This window comes from Aphelocoma coerulescens, assembly GCF_041296385.1.
Source record: "Aphelocoma coerulescens isolate FSJ_1873_10779 chromosome Z unlocalized genomic scaffold, UR_Acoe_1.0 ChrZ, whole genome shotgun sequence".
NCBI classification, from domain to species: domain Eukaryota; kingdom Metazoa; phylum Chordata; class Aves; order Passeriformes; family Corvidae; genus Aphelocoma; species Aphelocoma coerulescens.
The window spans coordinates 57777099-57789993 of record NW_027184085.1 but is presented as its reverse complement, the minus strand read 5'-3'; positions in this window follow the sequence as shown (position 1 = coordinate 57789993).

Below are 12895 nucleotides of genomic sequence, written 5' to 3'. Positions count from 1 at the left end.
TTCAGGCCATTCCCTTGGGTTCTGTCACTGCTCACCACAGAGAAGAGATCAGTGTCTGCCTCTCTTCCTTCTCACGAGGAAGATGCAGAACTGCAGTCTCCTCCTCTCCAGGCTGAACAGACCAAGTGACCTCAGCCACTCCTCACACGGCTTCCCCTCAAGGCCCTTCCCCATCCTCGTGCCCTCCTTTGGACACTCTCTAACACCTCAATGCCATTCTTATATTGCGGTGCCCAGAACTATTGTATGTCTGGCTTTAGACATGAGCTTTCTGCTCATTAAAATTATAATGGTTACTAGCACAATTCTGTTGTAAAACTTTGGTTAATTAAAGCTTGAACATATAGGAAGTCAAACCAGAGCACAATCTAAAAGTCCTGAGTTAAGAAGGGCAAGGTACTGTATTTCTCAAACTTCTACTTGCCTTTCCATCACTACTGCACTGTTCTTGCAGGTTAGTATTTGCCAAAGACCAAAAAACAGCAAGAAGCAACTTTGGTTTGCAGAACATCATGAAAGATTCAAAAGCATATCTCTCCCATGACCGATCTTTGCACAACACTGAGGAAGAGCAAGTTAACTCCGTTGCAGTAGTGTAAATGAGTAGTGTTGACAGAAAGAAAACAAAACATTCTTTTAAAGAAATCCCTGGGGAAATCTCTAAGTAAGATTATATGTGTTAGAATTTGGATTTACAGAACTTTAAAGCCAAGAAGGACCTGTACAGTCTGATGTTATGCATAATACAGGCAATGGAATTTCACCCAGTAATTTCTGCATAAAGATCATAATTAGTCTCTGAGCTAAGATATCTTTTTTAGAAAGACAGTCTTGGATTAAAGAGGTCAAATGATAGAGAGCACACCACATCCCAAAGTCAGCTGATGCAATACTTTTTTCCCTTCCCTACAAAACAAAACGAACAAAACAAAACAAACAAAAAAACCCCCAAACTATGCCTTGTTTATAATTTGAACACCTCCACTGAAATTGTCATTTAGGACAGCACCTGCACTAAGAAAACATCTGTTAACACAAGCATGAATGAAAATGTTTTAAGCATGAAAAGTATTGACTGGAAAATTAAGAAAAAGAAAGCAAAGTTTTGTTTACTGTTCTTGTTGTCTCATCTTTATAAGGTCCCTCACTTTTCCCTCCTGGCTGCTTGCTTCATGAAGGAGGATTAGGGTTGTGCTGAAGTGCTGCAGCAGCTTTGAAACACCTTCTGAAATGACCCCTGCTATTATCTATTCCCTGGGTTTCTAACTGAGAAAGGGGCAAGTTGCTGTAAAGGAGCAGCTTTGGATGCAGCCTCTGTTGGGCTGAAAATGTATTTATCTAACTTTGCATTCTTCCTGCCAAATGATGGAGTGATACTGGGCTAAGCAAACCACTAGTAAGTGTCAGTAGGGAGGAAGAGATCCACTTACTCCCTGGAAGCATTTTGGGAAGTTTTTGTATCCATGCACCTGAACACAGTCTGATGTCTTTTTCCCAAGGAGTCATCAGACACATTAATTAGGACAAATTGCTAAGTCTTCTCTTTTGTTACATGGCTTTTGCTTGCTGAACGCTAGGATCAGAATGATTATTGCATCGCTTGAAAAATTCAAATTCCTTCACCATTCAAAATTTATATTCAGAACACATTATCATAGCTGGAGTTTCTAAAACTACATTTGGGATCCACATTGTAGTCAAGAGGCATACTGGATGGAGGGACTTCTCAAAAAAAGCCTGGTACTGGGGGACCACAGGGCTCCACATATTTAGTCTTACATCATGATTTGCAGCTTTTGCCCAGGTTTAAAAGATGTCAGGTAAACTGTATCCCATACCTGCAGAAACTGGGGTCAAAACATAGCAAACAGGCCTGAAACAAGGGAGAGATTTCTACTGCAGTTAGTGTGGCCCAGGTGGTCCTGTCTTGCCTGTCCAGTCCCACTGAGTCCTGTGCACCCATGACTGTCTGCTGCACCTCCACCTCTATGTGACGAAATCCTTACTGAAAAGTACTTCTCCCAAAAAGCCTGAAAATAAATATAGAGATTACTGGTACATTCTTTCCTGTTCTTTTGAATCACTGGTGACTGTGTAGCATTGGGAGAGCATCTCTTATCTCTAGGTTTTAAACTACCATTGAGACAAATCTGCCTTCATATTTATTTTTCTCCCTGTGGCAGCACCCCAATTGTAAAAGTAATTCTCTCATAAACAATAAATTTTGCCCTCTTGAAGAACGTAAGATTTAATTCAGTCATTTTCTGTGACCAGAGGAATGGTCATGTTGTTATTCATATCCCATGCAATCATGTTTTTATAAACAGGTATTTAAAACGTCAGAAGGATGTTCCAAGCAGTGAGCAAACTGTGTCGGTTAAGTGTGAGAAAACAATATCCTGGAGAAGCATGAACCCAACTCATCTGAACCCATAAAAAACTAAGCATTGAGGTTAAACCATAAAATGTGGTGGTGGGCAGTTTCTCACTGCAGTAAACCACTAGACTATTAGGTATGCAGGCAATATGTGTTTGTTTGCTCCCGTGGATACTGAAAGTATTCCGAATTCCTCAGGACTTTAAATATTATGTTATAAAATATTAAACCAATACCTTTAGGACAAAAACAGAATCCAACACACGCCACCTAAATTACTAAGGTTGAAAAATAAAAAATCAGGACTCGAGCTTCTGAAGGATTTTTTTTTTGGTGGAACATATTTCCAATTCAGCTATAAAAAACCTCCAGTTTAAACCTCTGCACTTGTTTATACCTGAGAATAATGATGTACCTTATTCATTTGCTTTTGGAGAGGGTTATTTTTGTTTCTGCTGAAGCAACTTTTTTTTTTTTTTTATTACAGCATCTTTGAAGTTAACAGTTACCCTGTCTTCTTAAAGGGAGTATCCTGTCAAAGAAAACTAAGAAAATTATATGGCTCAATCCAGCAGGACAATTTATTGTTGTTTATGTCTGCAGTGGACTTAACAGCAACACATAGAGCATCAAGCATTTTTTTTTTCTGAGGAAACCAAACAAATGCTGTCCTCCTTTTGTTAATGAACACACAGATTTTTCAGAGTTCACCAAAAGTTAAACCTCCTGAAAGAGATGAAAATGAACTAAATAGGTTTCTTAAAAAGAGTATGTGCTGGGAAAGAAGCAACTCAAGACTGCATTCATGTGAAGATTGTTGTGAAAGCAATTTCTTAGAACAGATCTTTTTCAATGGGTTTTCCACTTCTAAATGCTGATTGTTGGGGTGGAGTGTTTTTGTTGTTTTCTAATGCAAATTTCTGTGGCATTAATTCTGGGAATTTTTCCAGTTGAACACATTCTTCCATTTAGCACAAGAGGAAATTCTCAGCAGCAATTCTGAACTGTTTTCTATTTTAGCAAGATGGATGAGGAAACCTTTGTTTTGTTTTGAGAGACCCTTAGACCTATTGGATGTAATGCGGTAATATTTAACCCCAGAACTGTAGCTTCTTCAGAACCAGTGATGGTGCAAATAAATATTTATCCCTTGGTAAAAAAGAAAAAAAATGGCATACCACTCAGTAACTTGGGCCTTTCTAGCTATCAGCAAATATTCCGTGTGCTCATTGCCCTCTCCTGGTTTCCTCTGGTAATTTTTCAGGTTTAATATATCTAAAATGGAACATTAAGCACTCCCTGGACAGATTTTTTGCCTTCGCCAGTTGAATATATCACTCATGAACACATTTTTTTCAGGTAGCACGAGCGGCTCCTCATCAGCATGCAGGTAGCAGGCTAAGAGGTTTCACTGGAGTCAGACCTGTGAGCTCTTTGCTCCCTGTGCTGCTGCAGCACCTGTCTGCAACGCCTGCTTACAGCCATGCACACAATTCTTGAATCTTTTCTAAAAAAAGATTTTGGTAACATCCTGCCTTAAATACTTGCAACAAAAGGAAGCTGTTGTGAGATAGTAGATCATTACAGGCAGGGATTCCTCAGAGGGCAAAGGTGTATGTTTCTTCATGAAACACATGAAGCCGGTTTCAGCAGCTTGCTCAGGTCAGTGCCCAGGCAGGTTCTGAGTATCTCCAGGGATGAAGATTCCACTTGCTTTCTGGGTCTGTTCAAGTGTTTCACAACTCTTGTAGTAGATAATTTTTCTTAATATTAAGTTTCCAAAGTTTTAATTTGATGAGGTTGTTCTTCAGAATAGGACCTTTCATTTCATAGAGGAGAAAGCTGATGTTTTCAGAGGAACAACAGAGATTAAAAGTCATAACCGGTGCAGAGAAAGGGAATAGGGAGATATTTTTTAGTACTCAAAAATATGACCATGGCCAAGTTTACACTAAAATGGTTTTTCTCACTAGCATATAATTACCTTGTGAATTTACTACTTCTGAGTAATGTAGAGGGCACAACACTATCTTATTTATACACACATTTCTTTTGTGGGTATTTTATGCATGTGTGTATGCATATATAAAATGTACAGTAAATTTCATTGAGAAAGTTATTCTCTGACCTGCTCTCCTGTTTCTGTGAAATGAGAATGCTGAAGTAGTAAAAGAGACTTTGAAGGCCCACACCTGAGGGAAGACTCTCCCAGGAATGGAAGTGTGACAGTGAGCAAGCCAAGTGTCTTGCAAGGGCAGCTTCATAAGGGTCACATCAGCAAGCCTATGGGTGTAACTGAGACATAGCAGAGTCTACATAGTAGTGAGTCATCCCAGATTTTCCTCCTTTGAATGACAAGACCCTGTGTTTTATAATGCAAAATCAGCATTTTAAATTTATCAAATCCCCAGTTATTTGCTCTGTTAGAAAACCTGCATGAAGATCTACAATAATTTAAGCAGTTTTGGATCTCACAAATTCGTACACTCTCACAAACATGCAGACACAGTGTTGTTGTGAAAGCCAAAATATTGGGACATTCTTGAAACTTCACTTTTCTTTTAGCTATGTTATTTATTAATCTACATTTGAAGATAATTCCATTCAGATCCCAAACTGTCCAGGAGGTATGTTGGTGGTTCCAAGACCTCCCAGGAGTAAAAAAAGTCTTTAACTTCTGATGGGATGTGACTTTAAACTGGCTGTTTAGACTAAAGAATTTGTCTAAAATAACTTCGTAGTGCTCCCAAAATAATCTGTCTGCCAGATTTAACAGACATTCTGGTAGGTTTTAGTGGAAATGTCCACATCCTGGAATCTGGCTTTTATATAACATGGTAACACTAAAAGGGGTTAGAACTCCTGGTTGTCCTACAGCTAAAGATACACAGTGACTATTAGCATACTAGCTACAAGGAATCATACCCTAAGTTTTTCTAGGTAGATCCATAGCCAGAGTACAAAAGAGGCTGTATCATGTGCCACGTAGAGGGAGTGGTTATCTAAGGCACATCAGTGTCTTTGAGTTCAAAGTGAGAGGCTCTTGTAGTTTAAATTGAAAATAAAGAGCTATTCCAGCAGTGGTTATAGGCAGATTATTTGTTATGTGTCTACATACTTCAGAACAATCCAAATCCATGACAAACTACATGACTCTGAAGGAGACCTAATGCATGAAAATGGTTAGAAAAGTATGTGTTACTTTGCCTTTCCTTCAGTAATCTTCATGTTTGTCCAGGAGTACACCCAGCACCAGATCCTCTTAAACACCTCCAGGGATGGTGACTCCATCACCTCCCTGGGCAACCTATTCCAGTGCCTGACAGGGAAAGATTTTTTTCTGATCTCTAATCTGAATCTCCCTTGTCTCAGTTTAAGGCCATTTCTTCTGGTCCTCTCACTGCAGGCATAGTACGAGAGACTGATCCCCACCTCACCACAACCTCCTTCCAGGAGGCACAGAAGGTCACTTACCATTTCCTCCTGGATTGTGGAGGCTTCCCTGATCTCCCCATCACCAATTTCCATCTCAGGGAGCTGGGTATCTTGAGAACAACTGGTTTTGATACTAAAGACTGAGGCAAAGAAGGCATTAAGCACCTTTGCCTTTTCCTCATCCCCTGTCCCTATAGTACACTCTGCTATCAACAAATGATGGAGACTCTCCTTGAGCCTCCTTTTCTGCTAATGTATTTATAGAAACTTTTTTGTTATCTTTAACCATAGCTTCCAAATCAAATTCTTGTTGAGTTTTGGCCCTTCTAACCTTCTCCTTGTATGACCTCAGGACATCCTTATAGTTCTCCCAAGCTACCTGACCCCCCCTTCCAGACATGGTAGATTCTCTTTTTTCCCCTAAGTGGTATCCTAACTTCTATGTTTAACCAAACTTGTCTTTTTCTCCCCACAACTTGTCTTTCTACATATTTGGACAGCCTGTTTCTGAGTATTTAACAGTTTCTTTTTAAAGGACACCCAGCCTTCCTGGATTCCTTCACCCTTCAGGAATGATTTTTGCTACTCTCCTCATAGCTCCAGGGTCACATGTATGTGTAAGATCAACTAATTTGATTTTTCAAATTGTAGCACCAAATTTATACTCAAGCAGAGATTTTCAATATACTTCTAAAATATATTTTTAACAGAATTTTGCACTCTAGGCTCATTTCTAAGTGTTACGATTTATTTAACTAAGAACAGAAAGCCCACTAGAGATTGAAGAGTGCAAATACTTTTCTGTTAAAAAGTGTTTTAAGTGTATTTAAGAAACCATATATGCAAAGCAATTTTAAACAGAGAGCTGAAGATGAGCTAAAACAGTACAAGAGAATAGGTGCAAAGCAGTATCCTAAATGTAGCGCACAAGAAGGTGGGCAACATATGGTCAGCTCTCTCCAGCTCTGTGGACATAACTACTAGAAGATACTGCACTATATGGTGAAAATAGCTCCATGGGTGACAGCCTTCTTTTTAACTAACTAACCCTGTAGCCCAGCACAAAAGTAGGAAGTGCTGTGTTGTTTAAGGTACAGCATGTTACGTGAGTTGAGGGGAGAATTAGGGTTTAAATAACTTGCAACCATTATATGTCTAGAAGTGTTCGAGAAAGAAAGGATGTTAGCCTTGGCATGCAAGACAAGTGATAATGTGAATGAGTAACTACACCCACATAAATTCCCCTTTATACTTGCATCATACTCATTGATGTAAAAACTATTTATAACTTATTTTCACATCAAAATAACATGCATATAATAGCAAATTACTTATCATGTATAAGCAGACAAACAGAATTTTGCAAGGCTGATAGTATCTATATTTATGCTGGTAGTATTTATATTTCACTTAGTCTTCACCTATACAACTTATTCAATTCAAATTAATAAGTTATCAGAAGAGTGTCTTTAACTCTCAAACAATTATATCTTGAAATGTCCCCAGTCTAAATTAAATTCAAGAATTTTTATATAGTTGAAACCAGACAAAATTCTATATAAATCTTTAATTATACCTGTAAATGGTACCAGGTTTTTTCTGGAGCTCCATTCAATCTGAAGGTCTGTGATTTCTCATCAGGATGATTCTATGCTCTTGGCTCAGTTGTGGTTATCCAAAATACAAATTTGTTCTGAACTGTTCATCTTTTTGGGGGCATAAGGTATTGCATATTTTATTTTTTTCCATCAGTTCTTTTTCCTCTGGCTACTCTTTGCAATAGCGCACCCAAGTGTGCATCTCTACTAAGCCATTCTATCAGCCTCCATCACCTCCATCCCAGCTTCATGGACATGATTCCTCCATTGGTTCATACTACTGTGATTCCCACAATTTGCCAATGAAGGATGACACAGCTGGTGGCTCTGCCATTCCAGACTTTTAGTCAGTACAAACCATTTCCAAAATACAAACAAAAGCACTAGTTACTTTAGTTGACTGCCTAATTTAACAGGAAGAGACTATTCCCAAATATCATTGCAGTTTAGAGTCAAAGTAAAGCTGAACTATTATTTGTGAAGCAAAACACACCTGTTTCAGCTAGATGTACAAGGATGAGTCACTAGATCCACAAGGATAAGATGGGAAAATTCTCCAGCAAGCAATATGAAGCAAGAAATGTTGGAGCACACAGTCTTGTCCATAGCTGTCATTCTTAACCTCATTTTAGGACAGGACATGATGCTGTATGTGTATGGCCAAGTTTCACTTCTTTCCTTGCATAAGGGAAAAACAGGTAAACCAGACAAAACCAGGAAAACCAGAAAAAATGAAATACTCAGCTTTTATTAAAGTAGGTCGCCTTACATCTAAAGCAAGTGAATAAATCATAGAGTTTGCCACAGCCTCCTCCGAGAGGAGGACTGATAGGTTATGGCCTAGACAAGAGGTCCATGTGGTGGGTGGGGAACTGTGTGAATGCACCAAGGGGGTGGTAGCAAATGGTTCCTTTTAAAACTGGAATCCTGGCTCAAGTGGGTTCCCCCAGGGATCAATACTGGGTCCAATGCTCAGTTTAATAGCTCTGTAAAATCACCCCAAGACAGTAAGTCACCCAAAAAATGGGATAAGGTGTACCTTGATAAAGTTTGCCGATGATTCTAAACTGAGTGGGGATGTAGACACTTTGGAAGAAAGAGCCACTCCTCAGGACTCATAAAATCATAGAACATGCTGAGCTGGAAGGGACCCATCAGGATCATTGAAGTCCAACTCCTGGCCCTGCACAGGACACCCCAAGAGTCACACCATGTGCCTGAGAGCATTGTCCAAACACCTCTTGAACTCTGTCAGGCTGGTGCTGTGACCACTTTCCTGGGGAGCCTGTTCACTGCCCAGTCACCCGCTGGGTGAAGAACCTTTTCCTGATATCCAGTCTAAACCTCCCCTGACACAACTTCATGCCATTCCCTCAGGTCCTGTCACTGGCTGCCAGAAAGACCAGATCAGTGCCTGCCCCTCCTCTTCCCCTCACAAGGAAGTTGTAACTGCAATGAGGTCTCCCCTCACTCTCCTCCAGGCTGAACAGACCAAGTGACCTCAGCTATTCCTCATGCTGCTTCTCCTCAAGGCCCGTCACCATCCTCATGCCCTCCCTTGGACACTCTCTAACAGCTCAATGGCTTTTCTGTATTGTGGTGCCCAAAACTGCACACAGCACTCCAGATCTGTACAGGCTGGAAGAGTGGGGTAACAAGACCCTTATGGAGTTCAACAGATACAAGTGTAAGGTTTGGCACCTGGGAAAACATAATCCATGAGTGCAGCCGGGGCTGCGATCTACCCAGCTAAGGAGCAGCCCAGTGGAAAGGGACCTGGATGTCCTTGGACAGGCTCAGTGAACAGTCCTGCTATGGCAGAGAAAGCCAGGGGGATGCCAGGCTGCATCAACAAGGACATCAACCAGCAGAGATAGAGGAGTCATTACCTCACTCTGCTCAGCACTTATAAGGCTACACCTGGAACACTGTGTTCAGTTTTGACCCCTGCCATACAAAACAAAAGACATGGATAGGCTAGAGAGAGTCCAGAGAAGGGACGCAAAGAGCCAGGAAGCCTGCCAGATGGGAAGAGACTTAGGGAAAACCTAATCACCATGTTCCAGTATTTAAAGGGTGGCTACAAAGAAAATTGAGACTCCCCTTCCACAAGGAGTCCCATGGAAAAGATGAGGGGCAATGGGTACAAGTTATTCCTGGGGATATTCAGTTTAGGCACTAGAGGAAAGTTTTTCACAATAAGAACTATAAGCCATTGGATTAGTCTCCCCAGGAAAGTCATTAATTCCCCCACATGATTGGGGAATTTGGCTGAACAGGGTTCTGGGTCATCTTGTCTACACTGTGTTTTTGCCAGGAAAGTTGGTCTCTCCTTGGTCTTCCCTTCCAATCTTACATGATCGTTCTATACAATAGACAGTAATTCAGTTGCTAAGCAAAACTACTACTTAGCAGTTTAATTATTTCTATGTACCCTCTGTGTTATGGTTTCAGCAAGAGTTGAATGCACAAAAAACCTGACCTAAGGAATCATTACTGTATTTTAATACAGAAATTATTTTGATTGTAAACATTCTGGCAAAACAGACAAACAGCAACTCTATTGATATGAAATTTAAAAGGTTGACAGCCATATAAATTCTTTTCCTACTCTAGAAGAATTCAAACAGCATCCTCTCAATGCTTAGTCAATCTGACCCTGTCCTGACCTGCAGGCACTCTATAAAACTGATTTTAAATAGTTGGTACTTGATCCATTGCATCTCTCCTTGTGTGCTACTAAGTACTAAAAACTGGAAAGACTTTATTTTATATATGCATTGAGTGGCCCCATACAAATCACAGGTCAGCAGGAAACTGTCAGAGAAGTTTCTTTAGGACTGTACCATTCTTGAGACATATTGGCTATACATATCCTCTTTTTCTCTTTCAAAAATATATTTTTCTCATTTCCTCCTATTGGTGTTTTTTGCTCTTTTCCTGTTTTGAGAAATACTGAGTTCTGAAAAGGCAAGAAAAAAGGAGACAAGAAAAAATAAATATCTCCTAGAATCTCCTAGAAAACATGAGAACTGGAAACCTCTTCCTCTGAAAACATTAAAGTGCTTCAAAAAGCAATTAAATGTGAAAGCACTTCCTTGTTTACTTCATCATACTTCAGGATCTAGTGCAGCCACAATGTCTTCACATTGCAGATGTAATTTTTACCTTTCAGAAGATTCCCAATTGTAGATTTTTCTGTTTTCTTGCCCATATGATACACTGCATTTTACTGCTCATAATTTGTGTAAAGTTCAGACTATTTAGTATTAAAGGGCTGATACAGGAAGGATTACTGACACTAAGAGTTCAGAACTTCTTTTAAAACCTGTGGTTTCTGTAGTCGCCTTCAGAATTCCTTTCTTTAAAATTTGTTATAGGTGTAATATTAAACAGATGCTGATTTTTCTGTAATGTGTTGTAGGAGATTGGATCAAATACGCTTTATCCACCACTGTCCTCAACAGATTGCTTTTTTCTGCCAAGATCTGACACACAAATCACTTTCCATGCCTAAAATGCTGTTATTACTCCATTAATCCTTTTTATCTTAACTCTACGTTCCTCCCAGCTTTGGGACTCCAGTAGAAAAATGGAGGGATCTTGTATGATACAGATTTACTGGCTAAGTTACAGGCAGGTGAACACTCTGTCAGACTCCTTCAGTCTGCACCAATGCATGGGAGTTTTTTTGCCATAGATAACTGCATCTGAGGCTGTTTGAAATGCCTCATAATGTGTAGAGTGTGCATGTCTTTAAGTTCCCCTTCTTCATGTCCACGTTCTTTCTCTTCATGCTCTCACTCCCCATTTCCCTTTTTTCATCCCTCTCTTCTTTTACACAAGCACACAGACAGACAACTGACTGAAAATCTTTGTTTAGATGATTAAATTGCTGTAGATACACTATTTCCTTTCTGTTTAATCTTCCCACCTGGTTCAATCTATGATGTAATGTTTTCCATAATGTTTTCAGGAAGATGAGAGTAGGATGCAGAGAAATGAAATCTGCTGGGAAAAAAAGAATGCAAAGAGTATCTTTGCAAATTTTCAACACTAACACCACATTCCAATCACTAATTTTTGTCACTTTGCCTTGCATAATGTCACAGCACACAGTGATCCAGCAAAACAAGTATTATGGCAGGCACTTCTTTGCACAATTAGGAAATACAATACTCTATATTGGTACTGTGTCCACAGCAAGGTTTGGGAGTGGTCACTGCAAGAGGAGACCAGGGCTGCCCCATGCTGGCCACAGCTGCTCAAGCCATCTCCAGTGGATCCATCACAGGACATGGCTGAGCCCTTCAGCCATGCTGCTGGTGTGTCTGGAAACAGTTATTTTAAAAAGGGCAGAAAATGCCGTAAAAAGAGAAGGAAAGAACAAAAAGAGTGAGAAGCAGAACTAGGTAAAAACAAATGTCAGACAAGCTGAAGGAGGTCCTCCACGGCAGAGCAGAAATTCCCTGAAGACCCTGGAAAACCCATGCTGGAATAGGTTTATCCTGAAGAACTGCAGTCCATGAAGAGGACCCACACAGGAGCACAGGAACAGTGTGAGGAGGAAGAAGCAGCAGAGAGACAACTGCTGTGTATTTACTGCAGCCCCTGCTGTGCAGCTCAGGGTGGGATAGAGGAGTCAGGAGTGAAGGAGTCAACGTGGGCCTTGGAATGCAGGGTAGGAGAGTGGTTTCTCTGATTGTCTTTGTATCTCATCATTTGGATCTATTTTAATTGGAAATAAAAGAAATTTATTTTCCCCAAGTATGTTTTCCCATGACAGGAACTGGTAAGTAACCTCCTATCTTTATCTCCAACCCATGAACTTTCTCAACCTACTTTTTCTCCCTTCCTGCTGGAGGGGAGTGGTGAGCAGCTGGGTGGGAATTTGGCTGCTAGCCAGAGCTAACCCACCACAATGCATGACTGTGTAACTGTGGCATGCAGAGGTCGCAGTTGTCATTAGACAAGGAATGACCCTTGACTGTAAAGATTATGCAGGAAGACCACCCTGGAGCAAGATCCAGAATTCCTGTGCCACAAGCTTGTGAAACAGCTACACAGCCACCAGTTTCTCTGATACTCTAAAATACATGTCACTGGGGAAAAATGAAACCTTGACATAAAGAAAACACACATGCTTAATTGCTACCTCATATAACAAGTAATTACTGATGTATATTGCAGCTTTCAAAAAACTGGACTCCATGGACTTTCTGTGGTGAGATACTGCAGTCAGGATAACTCTGGCATCTATGAGCATTCATCAGTTTAAAATTTAGTACAGGAAGAGTCCCTTTTCCTAAATTTTCTCTCCTCAATAGCAGAGCATTGCAAGAAAATTTGACTCCACTGAGATCATGATAATGTAAGCAAAGGCTGGATTTGAAGAATATTTCAGGGTTATGTAGTAACTCAAAACTCCTCTTTATTGTCAACTAATTTTCAGCTATTTTTATGTCCTTAAAAAAAAAAGACAAAA